This window comes from Lissotriton helveticus, chromosome 9, assembly GCF_964261635.1.
Source record: "Lissotriton helveticus chromosome 9, aLisHel1.1, whole genome shotgun sequence".
NCBI classification, from domain to species: Eukaryota; Metazoa; Chordata; class Amphibia; order Caudata; family Salamandridae; genus Lissotriton; species Lissotriton helveticus.
This window is the reverse complement of record NC_136070.1, coordinates 535774340-535799053: the sequence shown is the minus strand read 5'-3', so window position 1 is coordinate 535799053 and position 24714 is coordinate 535774340. Positions and strand designations below refer to the sequence as shown.

At 47.1% G+C, this 24714-nt stretch overlaps 1 protein-coding gene across 3 annotated transcripts in view; it reads right to left on the bottom strand.

Annotated features, from left to right (window-relative positions):
* ACTMAP (actin maturation protease) overlaps positions 1 to 24714 on the bottom strand; it is a 282045-nt gene that overhangs the window by 116995 nt on the left and 140336 nt on the right. The window lies entirely within an intron of this gene.

Sequence of the window (24714 nt, the reverse complement as noted above, 5' to 3'; positions counted from 1 at the left end):
TTGTCATGGAGAGAGTAGAGTCGAGGATGAACCCTAAGTTGTGTGCGTAGTCGGTGGGTGGTGGAGCTGTTCCCAGTGCGGTCGGCCACCAGGAGTCGTCCCTGGCCGAGGGGGTGGAGCAGAGGATGAGGACTTCCGTCTTGTCAGAGTTCAGCTTCAGTGGGCTGTTCTTCATCCACTCAGCAACGGCTTTCATTCCTTCGTGGAGGTTTGTTTTGGCTGTGAGGGGGTCCCTGGTGAGGGAGAGGATCAGCTGGGTGTCGTCTGCGTAGGGGATTATGTTGAGGTCATGCAGTCGGGCGAAGTGGGCGAGCGGTGCCATGTAGATGTTGAACAATGTTAGGCTGAGGGATGAGCCCTGGGGTACGCCGCAGATGATCTCGGTGGCTTCGGAGCGGAAAGGGGGGAGGCGGACGCTCTGGGTTCTGCCGGAGAGGAAGGAGGTGGTCCAGTCCAGAGCCTTGTCTTGGATCCCAGCGTCGTGGAGGCGTGTGCATAGGGTGCGGTGGCAGACGGTGTCGAAGGCAGCTGACAGGTCCAGGAGGATGAGGGCCGCGGTTTTTCCGTTGTCCAGCAGGGCCATGAAGTCTTTGGTGGTGGCGATGAGGGCAGTTTCTGTGCTATGGTTGCTGCGGAACCCGGACTGGGATGGGTCCAGGATGCTGTTCTCCTTGAGGTAGCGGGTCAGTTGTCTGTTGACGGTCTTCTCGATGACCTTCGCTGGAAACGGGAGCAGGGAGATGGGTCGGAGGTTCTTGAGGTCCTTGGGGTCAGCCTTGGGTATCTTGAGTAAGGTGTTTATCTCGGCGTGCTTCCAGCTCTCCAGGAAGGTCGCTGTCTCGAAGGAGATGTTGATGGCTTTCCGGAGATGGGGTGCGATGGTGGTGCTGGCTTTGTTGAAGATGTGGTGTGGGCATGGGTCTGACAGAGATCCGAAGTGGATGGTGTTCATGATTTTGATGGTGTCATTGTCGTTTATGTTGGTCCAGGCGAGCAGGTGGTTGGTGCGGATGGCGGCCGTGGGGATGGAGGTCTCGGTGGTTGTCGGGGCGGTCGTGACGTTGAAGGTGTCGTTGATGTCAGCGATCTTGCGAAGGAAGAAGGTGGCTAGGGAGTCGCACAGGTCTTCCGAAGGTGGGATGTCGTTGGAGCTGGGGTTGGAGAGTTCCTTCACGATGTTGAAGAGCTCTTTGCTGTTGTGGGCGTTGCTGTCTAGGCAGTCTTTGAAGGAGGCCCTTTTGGCAGATCTGATGAGGTGGTGGTGTCTGCGGCTGGTGATTTTGTGGGCTGTGTAGCTATTCGGTGTCTGTTCACGGTGCCATGTCTTCTCAAGCTTTCGACACGTTTGCTTGGAGGCCTTCAGTGAACCAGCTGGCTTTCTTGCTGGTGTGTCTGTTGGGGGGTTTCTTGAGCGGGGAGGGTGTTGGTGCAGTCATCGATCCATTGTCTGAGGTTGCGGGTGGTGGTGTCGGGGTTGGTGGGGTCGGCGGGTGGGCTCCGGGCAAGGGTGGTGGTTAGCTGGTCTTTGGTGACTTTGCTCCAGCAGCGGCAGGAGATCTGTTGGGTGTGGTGGTGTGTGGTAGGTTTCCGGAAGGTGAAGTGGATGCAGCGATGGTCGGTCCAGTGGGGTTCGGTGATGTGGGTGAAGTAGATGTGGGAGCTAGCGGAGAAGATGGGGTCAGGTGTGTGACCGTCGGAGTGGGTGGGTGTTGTGACGAGTTGTCTGAGTCCGAGGTTGTCGAGGTTGTCGAGGTGGAAGTTCAGGTCCCCGAGAAGGATGTAGTCCGTGGAGGCGAGGGCGTGTGTACTGACTAAGTCGGCGATGGAGTCGCTGAACTGTGGTCGGCGTTCGTGCGGGTCTGTAGATGATGGTTCCTCTGAGGGTAATGTTGGGATCGGTGTGGATCTGGAAGTGCAGCTGTTCGGCGGTGCTGAGGGTGTTGCCTGTTGGTCGAGACTCTGAGAGTGTTCCTGTGGACGATGGTGATTCCTCCTCCTACTCCGTTGGTGCGGGTGATCTGGGGAGGATGAGTCGAGTAGGTCCCAGAGTTCAACGGCGTGTTTGCAGGCGGAGAGGGTGTTCAGAAGGATGCATCTGAGGTGTTTGGGTTCTTTCCCGGTGGGTGGATTTGCAGGTCGGATGCTGGTGAAGCTGCACTTCCGGCAGATGAAGGGTCCTTGCATGCGTTTCGGGGGGGCCAGGAAGCAGGAGGGTGATCGTCCAATGTTGAGTACGTGGAGGGTGCTGGCATCGTAGCGGTGTCGGGTGTCGTGGCGTTCATGGGGGCCAGGGGTTCTGGCGATGGGCGCGGTCCAGACGCGGACGGGCGCAGATGGGTTTGCCTTAGGCGCGCTTCGGTGCGCCAGCGGTGCGCCCGCACCGCGCGGCCACGCAGCGGCCACCATATAAGGGGAGCTGGGAGGGGGGAGCGGGTGGCCGAGCAGGGGGGCGGGGTAGCAGGGACGCAGCGGCGGGGAAAAAACTGGCGAGGAATGGCAGAGAGAGCAGAGGGCAAAACAGGGCACAGAAATCACGGGAGGGAGAAAGGGAACAGGAGCAAACACAGATGGCAAAAAACAATCCAGAAAACACTACAAAAACCAAATACAGGGCACAGAGAAACACCGGAGGGGAAAAGGAGATGAAAGAAAACAAAGGCGGCAAAAAAGTCAAGAACCAATACAAAACCAGGCACAGCGAGCGAGCCTCGCAGCAGCAGCAGGCTGGGGGGCGCTCACAACAGGTGGAGCTGTTGCAGTGGTGAGGGGAGCGACCTGCCTCAGAGCATGGTCAAGGGTCGCTCCTTTCACCGCGCAGCGGCCGCCATATAAGGGGAGGTGGGAGGGAGGAGCAGCTGGGAGACGGGAGCGGGTGGGCGAGCAGGGGGGCTGGGCCCCAGGGACGCAGCGGGAAAAGAACAGGTGAGGAACGGCGGAGGGAGCAGAGGGTAAAACAGGGCACAGAAATCACGGGAGGGAGAAAGGGAACAGGAGAAAACACAGATAGCAAAAAACAGTCCAGAAAACACTACAAAAACCAAATACAGGGCACAGAAAAACACTGGAGGGAAAAAGGAGATGAAAGAAAACACAGGCGGCAAAACAGTCAAGAACCAATACAAAGCCAGGCACAGCGAGTGAGCCTCGAACTCGCGTCCAGCAACAGCCGCAGGCTGGGAGGGGGCACTCACAACAGGTGGAGCTGTTGCGGCGGCAAGGGGAGCGACCTGCCTGAGAGCAGGGTCAAGGGTCGCTCCTTTCACCACGCAGCAGGCGCCATATAAGTGGAGGTGGGAGAGAGGAGCAGCTGGGAGGCGGGAGCGGGTGGGCGAGCAGGGGGGCGGGGCCGCAGGGACGCATCGGTGGGAAAAAAACGGGTGAGGAATGGCGGAGGGAGCAGAGGGCAAAACAGGGCACAGAAATCACGGGAGGGTGAAAAGGAACAGGAGCAAACACAGATGGCAAAAAACAGTCCAGAAAACACTACAAAACCAAATACAGGGCACAGAGAAACACCAGAGGGGAAAAGGAGATGAAAGAAAACACAGGCGGCAAAACAGTCAAGAACCAATACAAAGCCAGGCACAGCGAGCGAGCCTCGAACTTGCGTCCGGCAGCAGCAGCAGGCTGGGGGGGCCACTCACAACAGGTGGAGCTGTTGCGGCGGCGAGGGGAGCGACCTGCCTGAGAGCAGGGTCAAGGGTCTTGGGGTAAATCTGTTTCTAACTGATATAAATGTCAAATTTAGGATGTCAATATCCATATAATGTTACCGACTAGATAATGGATAGGCATTTCTTCCAGTCTGGATTACAAATATTTGAGAGGGCCAAAACTGCTTTCAATTTCGACAAGTATGTTAAAAAATCAGGCATTTCATAAAAAGCTTTCAGCTCCTCTACAACACTTAGGAGAGTTCATTGCAAATTCTTAATTATAAACGTCCTGTCACCCTCTAAAAATGCTAGTGTGTTCTCCACAAGTATTATTATCATTCCCTTAATATTATAGTTCTGGAAGATATTTGGGTGAAGGGTTCATTGATTAAGAGAAAGATAATCAGAGCAGTCCTTCTGCATTTCCCTGTCCACATAGATCACTGATAAAAGAAGTTTATAGTGATCCTCGAGAATACCCTGAATATGAACTAACACCAATTTTGTAACTTTGACTATTGTTAAGGAACTTCCAAATAAGCTGACCATATACCCTTTGCCCAAACGTGTTATATGCTCACAGAATTATTTTAAAACCTTTATTTTTAAAAGCAGGAGTAAGAACATGTCAACAAGCACTTATTTTATGCTTATCCGGCACGACAGTTCCCCCTTATTTGCCTTTGTGTTAAATTTTTGACAGAGGTGGAATTTTTACATCCTTACCTTAAACACACTTTTTGCATTCCCTTTTTGAATGTTTTTATGTATGTTTTATTTATGCCCTATTGTCAATCAGAAACAGATAAGAAGTTAAAAGATGGCAAATTAATGTTGAGCACTAGAATGAACAGCTCGTTAATACTGTCAAATAACGAGTGATTGATGGAGTATTGATGTTAAGTTTTTTAGCAATTATTTCTCCTTTATAAGCTGGGAATGATTTATATTTGCTCCATTTCAAGTGGTAATGTACTTTAAAGAGAATTGAGCTCCTCAAAGCAGAATTAAGTACTTTAGCATCTTTTTGCACAGATATTTGAGAATGGTTTGCACATGCCTAATCTAGTGTTATCAAACAAGTATAGCGGCTTAAGAAATTATTCTATTAATTTGTCTAAAATGTATTGTTTTATGTATGTCCTATTGACAACCAGAAACAGATAGTTAGTTAAAATATGACAAATCAATGTCAAGCACTTTAGTAACCATTTGCACAGGTCCTATAATGAATAGCTCATGCATATTGTCAAATATGATTGACTGACAGAGTAATAACGTTAAGTATTTTAGCAATTGTTTCTTCTGTATAGGCTGTGAATGATTTGTATTTGCTCAATACCGGTAGAAATGTACTTTTCAGAGAACTGAGCCTCACAAGTCAGAAGTTAAGCACTTTAGTATCCATTTGCACAGATATCTGAGATTGATTTGCACATGACCAATCTTGAGTTGCCAGTTACAGTGGTTTACGGGATCATTTTATTAATTTTGTTTTAATTGTAATGATTTTAATTAATCAGACAATAAACTTACATTTCATACTTAAAATACCTTTTTGTATCCAGAGAAAGAAATCTGAATACAAAACCCTTCTTTCACTGGTAAGTTTACATCATTCACCACCTACTTTGTATTTGGTTTTGCTGAAATATGGCCTCAGGTAACAAATCAATGTTGTGGTTGCGTACCCTGTGATTTGGATAATAAGGGCAGCACGCTTTCTGAATTGCGAAATTAGATTTGCAACAAATTCTGACTCTCAATTAGCAAGGGGCTTTCTATTCTACCTACGAATTTGAATGTGATGTATCAATGGTTTTCTAATACAATTATGGTTGCAAACCACTGAAGTGCCTACTGGCACCTCAAACGAAGTAGTAAATCATACGCAAAGAGGATGCTGTCTCCGTTTGTCAGAGACATTCCTCTTTTGGGAATAGCGTTAGGTGGTCTCCGGGGGAGTGGATGGTGGTCAGGGACTACTGCGGGCAGCAAAGGATGTCTTCCCAAACGGGAAATATTTTTCAAGGGCCACCTGTTGCTTCAAGGAACAAAGGCTGCTTAAAAAATGGTTTGCCGTTTGGGGATGCAATTGCAGGGATGGTGGTCTGATGTTACTTGCAGGCCATCATCCATGCATTGGTAACCAATTGCAAGGCGGCACAAATAGCGACCTGCATAACTAGAGTTTATTAGGCAAGTCATTGTGTAAACCCCCCGCGATTGGCCATTTTGAGACACACCTTTCTATTTGCACCCTGCGTGATTGTCATAAGGCCCCAGTCTCTTGTTTACCTATTGCTACAGGTTTGTATCAGAAGCTCTCTAATTTATGTTTGTCTTGCTATGCGATTAGGCAATGAACTAACAATTTTGCCTCTTTTCAAAAAGTTGATGATCAATCCGGTTCGAAGTAATACTCCAGTTTTTCTATAAGCTGAAGAAAGGATACCTTGTTTCTATATCAGTACCTCATTCTTCTTTCATTTATGGGATTGTTAACATGGAGACCTTTATTATTATTATTATTATTATTATTTTATTTGTTTTAAAACATATTTCCTATTGATTAAATACTCAAGTCAATTCTTGTGCATACGAATTAACACATGTTAAAAGGTTTGCCTTTTCCCTAACCTTGTATGGCAAATATCTTTGAGAGTCATTTGTTTGCATAACGGTACTTCAGCTCTGGCTGGCTTTCAATGTGCATGTTAATAGTTTTGATAGATGTGTTACTTTTATCATTATAAGTTTGGTTTTTCCTTGTCCTGGAGTTTGATCTGCTATGTTAGCCAGTAATGTATTAAGCTGAGCTCTATAGGATAATATTTATCTTTTATGTTTATTTTCACTGATTTGCTTGTTCATCCTTCCCAATTCTAAACATTTTTCCTTCATCTGTTTCCCCACTTCTCTTTCAAACATATTACAGTGACTGTTAGTTTAATGCATTTGTCGGTAGTCCTCAAAAATGCAATTTCAAGAAACCACTTCAGTTCCATTTTGTTACAAGCACAATTTAATAACCTTTTCTACTTTTTCCAGGATAACAGATCGATTAGCAGAAATCATTCAACCTCCAGATATTTCTCTCACCTACCCTGGCTCCAAGAGTTAGAACAGCAGAGGCACTCTTTGGCAAGGTCCTGTGGTAAATGTCAGTCGAAAATGTCACATTTATCACCTCACCACATTGAATATAAAGGGGCTTAATTACAAGCCCCTTGCGCCACAGGTGCGCCACTTTCCCCCATGTTAAAAGTGGCGAATTGGCAGCGCAAAGGGTTTGTAAATAAGCCCCATAGTGTCTAGTTTTAGTCTCCTTTTCAGTAGCTGGACAGTATCTCCCCATACAGCCAGGTCATTAAAAATAAGTCATAATTCCTTTTAACGGGTGAGTCAAGAAGCTGAATGGTCATGGTTATTTTTATACAACAGAAAAAAACTGGTCCTTCTACACCTCTGTCTGAAGACAATTTTAAATATCTAGTTGCACATCGACTGAAGCAATTGCTTGAATGTTCAGCTGCCAGGTTAATGTGTTTGACCCCATGGTAACAGGTTTGATTCCCGGCAGCTCCACTCAGCCTTTTATTCTCCCACGGTCAATCCAATGATTACCACTGTGATGTGTAACACTAAATATCTGCTTTAGAGTGCCAATAAACCTTCAGGTGATTGCACTGTTTGCTGACACACCTTTTGTTATGATGCACAGAATGAATATATTACATATTCATGGAAGCAGTCAGGATTATAAGGACTTGTGGACATTTATGTGCTAGGCAGAGGACTTTTTGAGAGGCTAGAAGGGGTGGAGCAGTCAGCCGTATAAGGTGAGTCCAAATAGTGGCTGGCTCTGTGCCAACTCTGATGTTCATTCAGAAGCTGTGACAAACAGCAAGGTGATGGATAGAATGTTAGATATTTTTCCCAGCCACTGGTGTTCGCCCAGGACTGCATTTCCACACATCATTTCTCGCCCACAATGCCACTCTAGACAGCCTAGCCTTACGCCAAACAGTACTGACCCTGCTGTATGATTTTTTGCCCACAATGCCACTCTAGACAGTGGTTCGCCTTACGCCAAACAGTACTGACCCTGCTCCAGGGCCGGACTGACTACCGGTTAGTTCGGAATGCTGCCGAGCTGCTGGCTGATTTCACAGCAGTGGGGGCTGATTTCGTTCATGGAGACCTGCGTGTGCTTCGAAATAATGAAAGCAAAACGAATTTCGTTTAGTACCCGCAGGTCCCCATCAACGAAATCAGCCCCCACCTCAGCAGCATTCCAAACTGCCCGGTAGCCAGTCTGGCCCTGCCCTGCTCCTCACAGGAACTCTTCATACCGAAGTGCCAGACGAGGCTCCCTCCAGAAATGAACAGAAGCATTGACAGAATGGTTTCCACTTATTTGGCCCTTGCCAGTGCAACTCAGTTTGAGCACTATGCACAGAGGCAGGCCTCTGTCTAGCGCGGGATGGTGGGCTTAAAATGATGGACTGGAATGCATCCCAGAGTGATCGTCAGATTAATTCAAGCATTCTATCCATCACCAGTTCTGCAGAGTAGTGTTGTAGAGAGCAATTGTGTAGAGTACACTGGTGTAGCGTTCAGTGCATAGAGTGGTGCAGAGGAAAGTGGCAGAGTGCAATGGTGTGGCGTAGAGCATAGTTGCGTGCAGTGCAGTGCAGTGGTGCAGAGTAGATTGGCATAGAGTGCAGTGACATTGAATGTATTGGTTTTGATTAAAGTGGTGTAGAGTGCAGCAGCGTAGAATAGTGGCACAGAGTAGATTGTTTCAAAGTAGAGTGAAGTGGCGTAGAGTGCAGTTATGTAGAGTAGAGTGGCGTAGAGTGAAGTGTTGCAGATTAGATTACAGTGGATTGGCATAGAGGGCAGTGGTGTGGAGCAGTGCAGAGTAGAGTGGCGTAGAGTTCAGTGGCATAGAAAGCAGTGTTGCAGAGTAGAATGAAGTGACATATAGTGGAGGGGTGCAGAGTGGAGTGGTGCAGGGTAGAGTGCAGTGGCATAGAGAGGAGTGATGCAGAGTAGAGTAGGGCAGAGGCATAGAGTGCAGTGGCATATAGTGAAGCAGAGTGCCATAGCGTTGAGTGGTGAAGAGAAGAGTGCAGTGACATAGAGTGGCGTAGAGTCCAGTCATGCAGAGTAGAGTGTCAGGGTGCAGTGGGGTAGAGTGCATTGTTAGAGTGCAGTGGTGCAGGCGGCAGTGGTTTGGAGACTAGTAGCATAAAGTCACTATCATAGCGTGCAGTGACGTAGAGTGCACTGGTGTATAGTGGTACACAGTAGAGTGACATAGAGTACAATGGTGCAGACTAGAATAGAGTGGCGCAGAGAGCAGTGACTTAGAGCCCAATGGTGTAGAATGACATAGGGTGCAGCATGAAGTGCTGTAGGGTGCAGTGGCATAGAGTAGAATGTTGTAGAGTATAGGGACGTAAAGTGCAGTGGTGAAAAGTAGCTGGCATAGGTGCAGTGATGTAGGGAGCATTGGTTTTGAATAAAGTGATGTAGAGTGAATTGACTTAGAGTGCAATGATTAGAGTAGAGTGGTGTAGCGTAGAGTGCAGTGGCAAAGAGTGGTGCAGCGTAGAGTGCAGTGGTGTGGAGTAGAGTGGCACAGAGTAGATTATCCGAGTAGAGTGAAGTGGCACAGAGTGATGCAGGGTAGAGTGGAGTGGTAAAGAGTGGTGGCGTAGAGTGCATTAGCGTAGAGTGCAGTGTTGCAGAGAGGAGTGGTGTAACGTGGATTGGTGCAGACTGGATTGGCCTCAGAGTAGAGTGGTGTAGAGTGCAGTGGTAAAGAGTGGAATGGTGCATAGTAGAGTGAGGTAGAGTGCACTTAAATAGAGTAGAGTGGTGCAGAGAACAGTAGAGCGGCATAGAGTGAAGTGGTGCATAGTAGATTAGTGACGTAGAGTGTATGGCATAGAGTGCAGTGCCATAGAGTAAGAGCAGTACAGAGTTCAGTGGCAGAGAGTGCAGTGTTGTAGAGTGCAGTGTAGATCGGCATAGAGTGCATTGGTGTAGAGTGTATTGCTTTTGAGTAAAGTGGTGTACTGTGCATTGGTGTAGAGAGAAGGGGCATAGAGTGCAGGAGTGTAGAATACAGTGATGTAGTGTTGAGTGGAGAGGCGCTGAGTGGAATAGAGTGGCATAGACTGCTGTGGCATAGAGTAGCTTGTTTCAGAGTAGAGTGAAGTGGCCTAGAGCGCAGTGGTATAGAGTAGTCTTAGAGTGCAGTGGTGCAGAGTAGATTAGAGTAGCTTAGAGTGGACTGGTGTAGACTGAGGTGGCATAGAGTGGAGCGAGGCAGAGTGGCATAGAGTACAGTGACGTACAGTGCAGTGGCATAGAATAGAGTGGCATAAAGTTGAGTGGTAGAGATTGCAGAGTATACAGTTGTAGAGTGCAGTTGTGTATAGTAGAGTGGTGTAGGGTGCATTAGGATAGAATGCAGTGGTACAGAGTAGAGTGCCATACAGAGCAGTGGCATAGAGTACCGGAATGCAGAGTAGAATGGGGTGGTGTTGAGTGCAGTTACAGTACTATGACATAGAATACATAGAGTGCGGTGGTGCAGAGTAGACTGTTAAAGAGTGCATACGTTTTGAGTAAAGTGGTGTAGAGTGCATTGGCATGGAGTGCAGTGGTGTAGAGTGATGTAGGGCTGAGTGCAGTGGTGCCAAGTGTAGTAGCGTAGATTGTTTTAGAGTAGAGTGCAGTGGTCCAGAGTAGATTAGAGTGGCATAGAGGGGATATGTAGACAGTGCACTGGTGTACAGTGGAGTGGTACAGAGTAGAGTGGCATTAGTGTAAATTACAGTGGCATAGAGTGCAGTGTTGCAGAGTACAGTGGCATATAGTGGAGTGGCAAAGAGTGGTGTAGAGTGCAGTGGCGAAGAGTGCAGTGGTGCAGGGATGCAGAGTACAATAGGGTGGTGTAGAGTGCAGTGACAGTACAATGGTGTAGAATACGTAGAGTGCAGTGGTGCAAAGTAGACTGTTATAGAGTGCATGGGTTTTGAGTAAAGTGGTGTAGAGTGCATTGGCATAGAGTGGAGTGGTGTGCAGCGAGGCATACAGTGGAGTGGTGCAGATAAGAGTGCAATGATGCAGTTTGGAGTGGTGTAGTGTGGAGTGGTGCAGAGTAGAGTTCAGTGGAGTGGAGTGGTGCAGAGTAGGGTGGTGTGGGGGTAACGTGTTTGCACAGTATGGTAGCGTACTGCCATTACAGACAACACATCTTCAATTGAAATTACCATTATATTTGTACTCACATACAGTTTTACTGCTAAGAGTATACAGCGCACAAATGATGTTGGAAATGTCATCACCCAATGTATTGATTTGATCGTCAGCACAATTTACAGAAATTACATTTTGTTGTGTGAGAGGAAAAACATATATTTTACAGCCTTCCTCAAGCAACCCCCAGTAGCCAGCATGATTGTTACATAAATCCTCCCACTTTGAAGTCACAAAAAGATAAATAAACACCAAGTTCTCTGGAAGACAAAGCCTGACATTTGACCTCCATCTTTGAATGCACAGCAAATGTGACAAGATAAGAACAAGATTTAAAGGCCTGTTTACAGAAAGTGAGTTTGTGGAAGAATACAGTAAACAAGGTTTGGGCAACGGGAGGAACGAACTCGAGTTGGACAGCCTAAAACAAATAAAGCCAGCAAATAGAAAGCCAGAAAGTGTAAGTTACTACCCACAAAGCTGATGGTAAGCAACAGGCAGAATTAATTCCTAGGTAAACTTTCTGAATGTCCCCAATATGTCTTTAGCAAACCAGACAGGTGCGCTATATGGTAGACCGCGATCTAAAAAACAAAACCAGTAGGTTGACCTTTATAGGTCGTGTGGATGGGGCACATGAACGGAGTGCTTACATCAAACTTGGACTGGCCATTGCTTACTTGTCCTGCACTGAGAAGTAAAAAAAACCCTTTTTCTGTATAACCATTTTTCAGATCCTTTTATCACAGCAAATGATTTCAGAAGTCAAATAGTCCCTCAGATATTCCAGACGGAATGCAAACACCCACTTACTTACATAGTTCTTGATGCATGGCTAGACTACTGGTAAATGCTGTCCATTTTAGTGATAACTGAACTGTTATGAAGAGAGACCAGGATAACACAACTTAGTCAAGTGGCAAAAGTGTGATTAGAACTCTGATCTCTGAGTTCGGCATCTAAGGCTTACCCCTAGAAACACACTCTAATTTCTGCCCGAAACAAGTTGAAATATTTTTTTCATAAACTGAATCCACCACTTGAATCATGAACCAAAAATCAAAAGAATTTATGTGTTGAAACATTGAAATCTACGAAACACCATTAAAGAATATTTAGATGCATATTAAACTGCATCTAAATATCCAGGAACAGTTAGAATGAAATATAAAACAACAGAATCCTCACACAACTCAAATATGTACAATACAGTTAGTAATATTTTATTAAAGTTATATTTATGTGTTTGTCTGGAATAATAAAAGAGAAAACAAACAGAGTGACTTATGAAGCATCACAGTATACAGCATGAACCGTTACAGCGTGTATATATGCATTAACTTTGTTCATGTAGATGTAGTACCTTTAGTTCTTTGATCACCGCCCACCCCCAAGTCCCCATCTTCAATTCACTAAGCATTGCAAACGATCTTCTAGGTCATCAGACAGTTTATCGTCCACGTGGACCATTTTCATTCTGATTTCTTGGTCAATGGCCCATTCCCAGAGCTCCCTCACTTGGCCACATGTCTTGAGCCACCAAATGGCAATTTGTCTTTTTGCCAACACCAGTGTACACCAGCATACAAATGTATATATAATTTTCATTTTCTTAGGTGGAAGTACAAAACATTAAGAAGGTACTGTTTAACTACACCTCTATAGACAAACTAGTGACTGCACACAATTTAGTAATAACAGCTTGCCAGTACCTCTGTATTTGAGCACAACTCCACGTCATATGTAAAAATATCAGCCCGACCCCCTCCATTTCTGGGGCATTCTGAAGATCTGGTTGTATACATTTTGGTCAACCTCAGAGGGGTGAGGTGTGTTCGGTGTAGGCAAGTGAAACACATAAGCTGAAATTGGCCATTGCCTTTGTCTGACTGGCAACATTGGTTTCTGTCTCTCAGCCTTCGGTGCTTTATTAAGTCTGGATGTCACATGTGCAATATGACCTGACTCCAGGATTTTGGTCAGAGTCTCAGAAGTAAGGAGTAGAGTGAGGAAGCCCAGCCAGAGCTCTCTCATTTTCTTTGTCAGTCGTGCATACTGTAGGATTTGCCCCGGTCCTACCCCAAAGCAGAGCTGCACCTCCTCAAACTCCCGGAAGCTATCTCCTGGAAAAAACTTCACCAAGTACGGTACACCCCTCCTACCCACCATCACACATGGACATGTCCTGTGCTATCTTTCTGAATGGCTGTAGCCACCAAATCTTCAGTGACATAGAATAGGTGATGAGAAATGAGTAATCACCGTCGCAACCTAGCATCCCACATATTCGAGGAAGTCCGATTACATATAGGCAATGACGGGGCACTCCTCCGCTCGTCATCAATACCATTGGGAGTGTGTCTTCTTCATAACATCATTTTAACAGTCACAGTTAATAATATTTAGACTTTTAAAAGCATTACGCAAGCATGTAATCAGTCTACCGGTTAATTTAAGACTTGAATAAAAAAATCATTACAAATGCAGATCAGATAGGTAATAGCCTCATAAATAAATCTGGCCACATAACCTGCAGCATGTACATTTTTTATTGTAATTTGACAAGCCTTCTTATATTTCGGCTAGCAACAAATACAAACATCTAAATCTTAAGGACTAATTTTGTGTAAGGGCTGATCTTCTCAATCTTCATATTTAAATGCTTGACCAAATCAAGTCAAGGTCTTAAATCGGTGTATGAGGGAAGTGCAAAAGTTGTTTAAGTTTACTGAATTAATCTATATTGCTAGAATGAAAAATTTCCTAGTAATCATGATGGAAAGTTTCAATTCTATTAAGGATGCGGAGGCGAGGATTATGCTCATATTTCTTTTATTTCCATACTCAGCAACTTCAACTTTAATAACAAAAACTACAAGTCCCATGGTTCGTGTAGTTCATAGGCCATTCCTAGTCCACCAATCAGTAGTGCTCATGGTCCTCGAGGGCGTGCTGCTGCCAATTCCCTTCCTCTTTCTTGACTGCGATCATCATGACATCGAAGCTCGTCAGTCTGTTTTTGAACTTTCAGACCCTAGGAGAAGCCAAAATGAGAAACCAATGAAACCATTCTCCGAACTGCGTCAAGCAGTAGAATAATGTACCAAATGCTCACAGAAACATCAAACAGCAAGACTGCATTAACAGCCTGGAAAAAGCATAGACTTATCCCCATACGTCGAGAGAAAAAAACAAGCGTAACAATGTTCAGGTGAGTCTTTATAACTCTGTGTGTTTGGGTGGGAACAGGTCTCCTTGATGCACGGTCGGGAATAATCCTCACCTCCACGTCCTTAATAAAATTGAAACTTTCCGTCATGATTACTAGGAAATTTTTCATTCTATGTCAGGACCGGAGGCGAGGATTATGCTCATTCAAAGCTTATCCACCACCAACAACGCCATGTTCACGACATTAAGTCTGAAGATCAGTCTGCAGCATTTAGAATATCTTCGAAGCTGGCACAAAGAGAAAAAGCCTTAGAGGCCATAGCTCCTCTCACAGAGTGTGCTCCAAAGTGCAAGACATTAATGCCTGCTTCCTGCATCACCCATCTGATTCAACAAGCTATTGTTGGTGGCAACACCGCTTTGAAGGGCTTCCTAAAGGAAATCAAAAGTTGGCACTCGCCCGGTGGGCGAGTGTCTTCCATCAAGCTCTCGCACTCTCTGAGACATCTGATGAAGCACAACTTTGGGGAGTTATCAAAAGCTGGGTAGGACACTATTCGAGAATCAGACTTGGTTCTACGTGTTATATGAGAGGTAACCCCTTCGGGGGTAAAAACCCAACCCAAAATGTCCAGAGCTCGAACATCAGACACCCGTCGGCAAAACACCAAGCACAGGAGCATGGCCAATTCGTCTGAAAGCTCTTTACTGGAAAGATATCTATTAGCTTGCCAAGGCTGGAATAGGTGTAACACCCTATCAACATCCCATAACGAGGAGTACCAGGGTTCAGGAAGGGAGAGAAAGACGGATCCCTAGCATTAACTTGCAGATCAACTGGTGTTCCCCCACCGGGGCTCCTGCAACCGGAAGCTATCTGGCAGAAATCACTGATCTATAGGAATTGACAGTGGGATACGCCAGGCCTTGGTCCGCCAGCGAGGCCAAGAAATTCATAATGGCTACCACTTCGCACCCCATGGGATCCTGGTCATTCCGAACACATCAAAGGACCCCTCTGGACCATGCTGACTTATAGCGCTTGTTAGTGCTGTTGGCCCAAGCCGCTCCCAGTAATGTTTGAGCTTCTGCCGATAGGCCAGAGATTCTTCAACGTTACCTAAAATCCGCCATGCTACCAAGGGCATCCGCCCTTGCTGGATTAGAGGGTGTATTGCGCCCTGGGGATCCCTCAGGAGAAAAAGATCTTGGGGTAGAAGGATTGTAGAATCCCAAGAAAGTTCCAGAAGAACTGGAAACCACACTTGAGAACTCCAGTACGGGGTGACCAGAACCACCTTCGCCTGTTGCCTCCGGACTTGCATTGTGAGCCTCATTATCATGGCGAATGGGGGAAAGGCATAACCCATCTCCTTGAACCAATTCTGGTGGAAAGCATCCGTTGCTGACGCTAGGGGATCCAGTTATCAACTGAAGAAATGCTGGAGTTGGTGGACCGATCCACTGAGAAAGGACCCCACGTGTCGTGGAGACGTTGAAAGGTCGGAGGAAGGAGGTGCCAGAGACTCCTGTCTGACCAACTCCTGGAGCACCAATCCGATATGATGTTGGAAGCTCCCGGCAGATACTCTGCCGTCACTGAGACATTGTGGGAGGGGCAAAAGGTCCAAAATTCTTTGGCTAGATCCGCCAAGGCCTTGGACTAAGTCACCACTAGATGGTTGATGTACTGGACCACCGATACGTTGTCCATTTTCAGAAGCACTCTGCAGGACTCTTTGTCTTTCATCCAACACTGGATTGCGAAGGACCCCGCCATCAGTTCCAGACAGTTGATGTGGAGTTGACCTTCGTCTGCCGACCACTTTCCTCCAGTAAAGGAGTCCCCACATCGGGCTCCCCAGCCTGACTTGCTGACGTCAGACTCTATTACTAAGTCTGGTTGGCAATCGATTATGGCCCTGCTATTCCAGGCATCCATATGGGCGTGCCACCACTTCATCTCCAGGCACACCTCGTCCGTCAGGGGTATCTGGTCTGAGTATTGTAGGCCCCTGCGAAGGTGGGAGGCGTTCACGCGTTGCAAAGCTCTGTAATGGAGCGTACCTGAAAAATCGACTGAATTGAGGAGCTCAGCAGGCCCACCAGATGAGCAATCTGTCTCAGCGAGGTGGAGGGACGGGCTAACAGTTCCCTCAGTTCCCTGCGTATCGCAAAGAGAGGGATACTGAGTCTACGACAAAACCCAGGAAGGTTACCTGTTGGGCAGGTATCAGGAGCGACTTCTTTGTATTGATTAAGAACCCCAGGCTCTGAAGGAGGTCTGGAGTCTCTTGGAGTTGTTGGGAGAGTCGGAGGGGGCATTGCTCCAAAAGGAGGATGTCGTCCAAATTAATGATAAGGCGAAAGCCTTTGGCACTTAGCGTTTCCACAACTGGCTTGAGAACCTTGGTGAAGCACCATGGGCCAAGGACAGGCCGAAAGGGAGCAAGGTGAATTCGAACACCTTGTCTTTCACAGAAACTGTAGGAATCGACGGTGCGGGCGAAAAATGAGAACCACCAATTACGCATCTTTTAAATCCAGCCTGGCCACCCAATCGTCCGGTTGGAGGACGTCTCGCAGCAGATGGATGCCCTCCGTATTGAAAAGGCAGTATATCAACCATTGATTGAATGCTCTCAGATTGATTACTGGACGCTGTCCCCCGTCTGTCTTGTCTACCAGGAAGACATTGCTGAGGAAACCCCTGGGGTGAAGGTGTGTGGGAATCACCGCTCCTTTTTGCAGTAGATCTGTCACCTTCTGGTCTATGAGGGCTGCTTGATCTCTTGCAAAAACCAGCGGTCGAGGACGAACGTCCTGCACGGGGGAACCATAGAATTCTATATGGAATCTTTGAACTGTCTGTAACACCCAGGCGTCGAAGGTAATAGCCTTCAAGTTGTTTACCGCCAACCTGCCGCCCACCAGTAGGTGTGAAAGAGGGCAGAGTCTCACCTGAGTAAGGCACATTGTGGCCTCTGGCTGCTCCTATGCTACTGCCGCCTCTGAAGCCATGACGAGACTGGAAAAAACTCCTGTCTGCCCGTGTCCTGCTGCTTCTTGCCAGTGCCTCTTTGAGAGCTTTGGGTGAAGAAATGACCGGTCGAACGCCCTCTGCCATGGTCGGCCGGCAAAAACCTTACGGTGAAAGACCTTCTTTATGGAGGATTACGCTTTGTCAAGCGACGTGAAGGTGGTCACAAATTTGGTCAGCTCTTTTATAAACGGTTCTCTGAAGAGACCACCTTGTGCCACCGCACTGGCCTCCGAAGTGGCGAGGTCTCCCAATTCAGGGTCTACCTTCAGCAAAAACGAGCGCCTCTTTCCGTAGAAAGGCGGAGTTTGCATTGCCCAAAAACACAACAGCACGTTGGGCCCAATTCGAGATTCTCTCCGGGGAAAGTGGGGTGCCAGACAATTTGGCTTCTTCTGCCAGTTCTAGGACCTTAGTGAGGGGACCAGCGATGTCTAAAAGCTTATCATGACACGACCTCCATGATTGATCAATCCCTTTATTATGGTCACAAATATATTTTTGCAGGAAGGTTGCCATCCTGGGGTCAGCCTCCGGGGTCAAAGCCACTTTGCCAGTAGGGCAGGGCGTGGGCATTCTGCTTTGAGGCAAGCTCTCACTTCCTTCTCTAGGGGTTTGCGTAGGCGTTCCACCACAAATGCCGAAACTTTAGCCGAAGGGGTCCACTCTGAGGACTGGGGGTGAACGAGGTCCTCAGGGACTAACTTGTCTGAGAGTTCCTCACCCTCCATGGCATCGGTGGCTGAGGGCTCCACGGGGCGCCAAGGCCTGGACAGGTCTGCTTCATCTGCGGACTCGTCTGCTGAGTCCTCATCCTGTAAAGGAGGGACCCCTGGGAGGGTAGATTGTGATCCCCTGTCAGACCTGGCCCAAAACACCTTTTTTAGGTGATCAAAGGCCCCAGGATCCATGTTCGAAGTGTTTTTGCGCTTCGGAGAGCGCTGGGCTTGACAAGAAAAATGCGAACTGCCTAATGCAACGTTCAAATAGCCCCATGGCAGCAGAAACTGCCTGGTGGATGGATGCGTCCACTGCGTGGCAAAATTCAGCATCTAGGGGAATGACTTAGAGGGATTTCTCTTCTGTGTACTCCTCCATTGTAAAATGAGTTAAAGACAGTAAAGGAACTGACAAACTGGAGGTTATGAGGAGAGAGAACAACCCCAAGTGCTCTATGCGCTAGTAGTGGCACTACACTTCAGGGGGTTCAATTATGTGTGAATAGAACCACTGGGTTTGGCACTCCAAGGTGTAAACTGGGCTTAGGAACCAGAGAGGGGTGACTCACCCTTGTTCAGTCAGGTGTCCAAAGTGTCTGGGCCTGCCCTGAAAATCTCCCCTCCAGTGCTCCAATGCACGTGAAAAAACGCAGCCAAAATCGCCGTTCGGCATTATTACGGACCCACAATGCGGGCATATGGGAGATCATTATTTAAATACAGACCCACGTTTCGTGGGCGTAAGGGCTTCCAGAGCTGGGAGGCAACCGTGCAGTGAGGGCGTTCCTCCGATAGTCTCTGGTCTGGTCGCGAAAAGCGCAACACGGACCAACAAGAAGCGGACACGCGCCCCCTGCCCCGTGAGAGCGAAAACGCACTCTGCCTCAAGAGGGGCCACGAGTGTAGCGATGAAAGATCCCGCGGCCCGAACCTGAAAGGGAAAAACCACCAGAAAAAACACAGGCTCGAGCGCAACACATATATCGCAATAACAATAGCGAAGCTGCTTAAAATAAATATATGTTAGCCAATTAAACACAGAATGCCTCCCGCCATGACGAGCGAGTGGAAAACAGTACGTAGCTTGTTGAGAGCAGGAAAGAAAGAGAAAGGATATTGGCAGCAGCACGCCCTCGAGGACCATGAGCACTACTGAATGGTGGACTAGGAATGGCCTATGAACTACATGAACCATGGGACTTGTAGTTTTTGTTATTAAAGTTGAAGTTGCTGAGTATGGAAATAAAAGAAAGATGCGCATAATCCTCACCTCTAGTCCGGACATAGAATAAGACATTTCTTTACATTTCGATGTCAACATTTTTATTAAACTAGTGTAAGAGTTAAAGTTAGCTCAAGTAAGTCCCAGTAGTAGTTTAGTGGTGATAGTATGAACATAAGTATACAAGAAATTCTTATTTGAAAGTTCTTCTGAGCAAAGGTTAGTACAGATGAGATTTTTTAGTGAGTCCACCTCAGCTCTTCTAACTATATAGCAACAATTATTATAATTTGCGTCAAGCTCTAACAAAGACATATAAGCTCACCTTTGAAATGGGGAAGGTGGTTTTCATGCTAACTTTTATCAAACCACGACCCCATATTCCCTTGGGCAAGTTGGACGCAGGCAGGACCGTGGGTACTGGGACCGCCCTACACACGGGTTGAGGTGCTGGTTGTAAAGCCAATATAGGACTGATTAGGCATGTCATTATTTGTAGCCAATAGAGCTGAAAAACACAATAGGAAAAATAAAACCATCCAGGAATGTGTTTTTGTTGCTGGAGGCACAGCTATCCTTCTATTTGATTATTCTGACTGGTATGTCGTGAGCCACAAATAGTAACAAGCTGAAGTGTCTGCTTATTATTAGTTATATAACTTTATTTGGCCATTTTGATGGATGTTAGAACATATTAATGGGCTCAGATTGTTCACTACTGCTTACAGGAAGAGCTGACTGTGAAATATAATACCAGGAATTTGTTCTCTGTAAAATGTTATGCCATTGAAGGCAAGTCTTAGGGGGGGTTTCCAAACCTTTTGTGCTGGCTTTGTGTCACAAAAGTGACGCAACCCAGCACAAATTTGTTTCCTATTTTCTTTCCATGGCAAAACTTGTTTTGCACTGGAAAGCACCCTCTGTGTAGCGCAAAGCACTGCTTTGCATTACTTTGCGCAAAGGGGTCTTTACATGGGTGGTACATGGGCGTTCCCAGGCAACCACCAATGCCTTTTGTCGCGAAGTCATATTTACAAAGATTTACAAACATGGTTTTGCGTCAAAAGATAACGCCCCTTCAAATGAGGCATTAACAGGAGAAATGCTTTCATTTCTCCGTGCTTTTTCCGACTTTGTATGCGTGCTGCACTGTGCAGCATGTGTGCAAAGTGGGAAAAGCAGGGCCGGACTGGCCGTTGCGGACACCGGGCAATACCCCGGGGGAACCGCAAGTGTAGGGGCCAGTTTTGGGCCCCTGGGGGCCGTTTTTTGTTACAGGGACGTTTTTGCAGCATCGGCCCTGTAACAAAATCGGCCGAAATCCGGCCCCGGCAAAGGGCTCGGTCGCTCCCCCAACCTCCCCCTGGGGGGACGGCCGAGCACTTTGTCAGGACCGGTTTTGGTTCCCAGTCCGGCCCTGGGGAAAAGCATTGCCTCGTGCCTTGTATAGTATTTTGTACAGGAAGGGTAGCCTTCCTGTACAAAACCTGTGCTACACACATGCACACACCCTAGCGCTAAGGTGTGTGCATGCTGCACGGCAGCTCAAATCAGCACCAGCGCAAGGGAAAGAGGACAGAGCCATTTCTCTGAAAATACGGCACTCTCCTGCTCCCTCCCTGTCGCGCAATACAGCAGCGTGACTTTTAAAAAAATCTCCCCCATAGGGTTGGTCCAATTCATATACACCCCACAGTTCACTTTAGGTTCGATTAATTTTTATGTATAGTTATCAGAGGAGCTGCAAATAGAAGCAAATCAAATTTTAACTGTGAACCCTTTTCTCTAAATTGAATCGGATGTACCAAGGTTATTTTCGATTGGTTCCTGCAATTTTTGATTACCAAACAATTGGTTTGGTGGTTGCTCTTAGGGTCGAACAAATTGATTTTAACATACAAAAGTGAACATCTGCTGCAGATGTGGCCGAGGAAATGGCATTACTCGCTAAAGGGCTAGCTAATATCATTAGAGAAGGAGAAGCTTCTAGTGGTAATGGATTTTTTATTTGCTTTACTACAGTAAGAATACTTTCCGCTAGTATTTCATCGAAAAATTGATTTTGTTCTTCATTTCCCCTTAATTGAGGTGTCTGGATATCGGTCACTACAATGAATAATGGGCCTGTTTGTAACTGAGTTTCAGTTTGTTTGTTACGGTCAGTGTTTTCTTTATTTTTACTCAAATCTGTTTATGACATTTATCGCAGGTACAACAGTGTTACAAAATGCTTCAGTTGATAACAGGGGTGTACACGGGAGTACGTATGGTTGCTTGGGATGCACCCACTTAAAAATACATTTATACATTTATAAAAATAACGATGTTATAAACAAGTTATTTCCATAGCTCCCCTTGCAGCGTGCGGATAAGTAACATTCCCCAATAAACAGAAAGAGAATAGAATATATTAGTGGCCTTTAGGAAACCAATGGAGAAGAAGGGGAAAGCCCCAACTGGTCCTCCCCAACCCAAAGTGGGGCAGAGGAGGAAAACAAAAGCAGAAAGATTCCTTGGGGGTGCAGGGGGGAGAGGGGAGAAGGAGTAGTTTCTGTCCTGTAACTCCAGTTCTGTAGTAGGGGTTTCTCTGTTATAGTCATAATCTAGTGAATAGTCCCGCCCATGTGCGTGGACCCCGGAGCAATCAAAAATAATCTCTTAAGTCGTCAAAAAATGCAGACCTGCACAGACACTTAAGAGACAATTTAAAGACAGATAATGCAGCCTATATCCACAGGCTACACTGTCCAGTACTTCAACTAGAAATTCCACCAAAAACCCACAAACAGCACAGCCTGTCCAGTTTTCTCCACAGAGAAAAACTTTCCTTTACCAGGAAAAGCCTCTGGAATGATAGAGAGGAAGGAGTGGACAGACAAGCCCCATAGGCTGCCATTATGGGGCTCAGAACAGGATACTGTGCCTTTAAGAGAACTTTCCAGAACTCTCTCAGTATCTCAGAATGCACAGCAGGTCCCTTTTACTTTCAGTTCTTTTTGAAGGCGTAACACGCCAGACCTGTAGCATTCCTTACATGAATATCTTTCTCCCCCGGGGAGGAGGGCGGGCGCTTATGACTATAACAGAGATACCCCTACTACAGAACTGGAGTTACAGGACAGAAACTACTTCTTCTGTAGTAGGGGATCTCTGTGTATAGTCATAATCTAGTGAACAGAATGGCAAGCCCATCCCCACACCAAAGCGGCGGTGGAGAGAAGAGAAATAACACCACTACTGTGCGAACAGATTTCGCAGCGAAGCCTGCCCAACCTGAGCGTCTGTCCTGGCATCAGTGTCCAGACAGTAATGCTTAGCAAAGGTATGGACCGACTTCCAAGTGGCCGCATTGCAGATTTCTGCAATTGGAACATTACGTAGCAAAGCAGTCGTGGCAGCTTTGCCCCTGGTGGAATGAGCCTTAGGTTTACCCCCTAAGGTCTTATTAGCCTTCTGGTAACACAATTGTATACAGGACACAATCCACCTCGAGATGGACTGTTTTGAGGTAGCAAGACCGGTCCTGAATGACCCATAAGTGATAAACAATTGGTCTGACCTACGAATATCTTTGGTTTTATCCAGAAAAAATGTCAACACCCTCCTAACATCCAGGGAATGCAGAGACCTTTCCGCTGGAGATGAAGGATTCTGAAAAAACATAGGTAAAGTTATGGTCTTGTTAACATGGAAATCAGAGATAACCTTTGGAAGAAATTTAAGGTGAGTACGCATAACAACCTTAGCAACATGAAATACAGTATAAGGTTCTTGGCAACATAACGCCTGAATTTCACTCATCCTGCGGGCCGATGTGATGGCCACGAGGAACGCCGCCTTCCAGGACAGGTGCTGCAACGAAGCCTTATGAATAGGTTCAAAAGGCTCCTTCATCAATCTGGACAGCACCACATTCAATTCCCATGAAGGCGAAGGAAGCCGGACAGGAGGGAACACTTTAATCAAGCCTTCCAAAAAGTCCTTGATCACAGGGATCTGGAAGAAGGAAGTCTGTGAAGGGCATTTCCTGTAGGCAGTCAGCGCAGCGAGATGAACCTTAATGGAATGGAAATTAAGGCCAGACTGCGCCAAATGTAGAAGATACGGAAGGATGACATCTTCCTTACATGTCGTTGGATCATAGTTCTTGGACTTGCACCAGATGCAGAATCTCTTCTACTTGTAAGCATAGGAAGTCCTAGTGGAAGTTCGCTTAGCCTCCTTCAGTATGTCCATACAATCTTCTGGTAGATTTAAATGGCCATATTGCACTATCTCAGGAGCCATGCTGCCAAACTCAAAGACGAGAGGCTGGGGTGCACCATCTGCCCCCCGAACTTCGTGAGAATGTACGGCCGGCACGGCAGCGGTATGTGAGGAAGAAGAGATCGGTGAAGCAGATCCGTGAACCACCACTGCCTGGGCCATTCCGGGGCAATCAGGATCATCCGTGCCCTGGACTGGACAGCTTGATGAGCACCGCCGGAATCAGGGGAATGGGTGGAAAAGCGTACAGAAAGCTGTTCGACCAGTTGATCCATAGCGCATTCCCCAGCGTCCCCTGCTGGTAGTACCTGGAGGCGAAGTCTCGGCATTTGCTGTTTTCGGCGGTGGCGAACAGATCTACGTCTGAAGTCCCCCACCTTGCGAAGACTTCTCCTAGTACTTCGTCGTTATGACCCATTCGTGGTTTTCCTGAATCAGTCTGCTCAGTGCGTCCGCCTGAACATTCTGCACACCTGGTAGATGGGTAGCCGTTATCGTCAGCCCTCTGGCTAGAAGCCAGCGCAAGATCGCCTGCGCCTCCTGCGACAGAGTGCGTGATCTCGAGCCCCCCTGCTTGTTGAGGTAATACATCATGGTCGTATTGTCCGTCTGTACAAGCAGAGAGTTGGTCTGGAAGGACGGATGAAAGGCCTACAGTGCCAAGTGAACAGCTCTGAGTTCCAGGAAATTGATGTGATACGTGGACTCCGTCGGGGACCACGTTCCTTGTATCTGTAAGTCTCCGGAGTGCGCCCCCCAGCCGTGGAGAGATGCATCTGTCACGATAGTCTGTGTGGGAATGTCCTTGTGGAACAGAACCCCTCTGAGGAGATTCTCCGCTGAACACCACCACTTCAGAGACTGAAGAGCATGCAGAGACAGTCGCATCTTGTTGTCCCAAGACCCTTTCCTCTGATCCCACTGATCCTCCAAGCACTCCTGCAATGGTCTCATGTGCAGCCGTGCGTGTGGCGTGAGGAAGATACAAGAGGCCATCGAAACCCAGTAGAGAAGACACCGTCCTCACTGTTGTAGATGGAGCGGTCATAAGAGCCTGAGCCTTCCGAAGGAGTGATAATCGTCTCTCCTCCGAAGGAGACATGCTTGCTGACAGCGTATTGATGGAGGCTCCCAAGTACTGTACGCACTGGACCGGAGTCGGGACAGACTTGGACATGTTGATGTGCAACCCCAGCTTGTTCAAGAGAACGCACGCCTTCTGGAAGTGCGCTTGAGCTTCCGAGAAGGAGGAGGCCTTGATCAACCAATCGTCCAGGTACGGGTAGACAAACACCTTGTTCTTCCTCAGGTGTGCAGCTACCACTGCCATGCACTTCGAGAATGTTCTGGGCGCAGACTTCA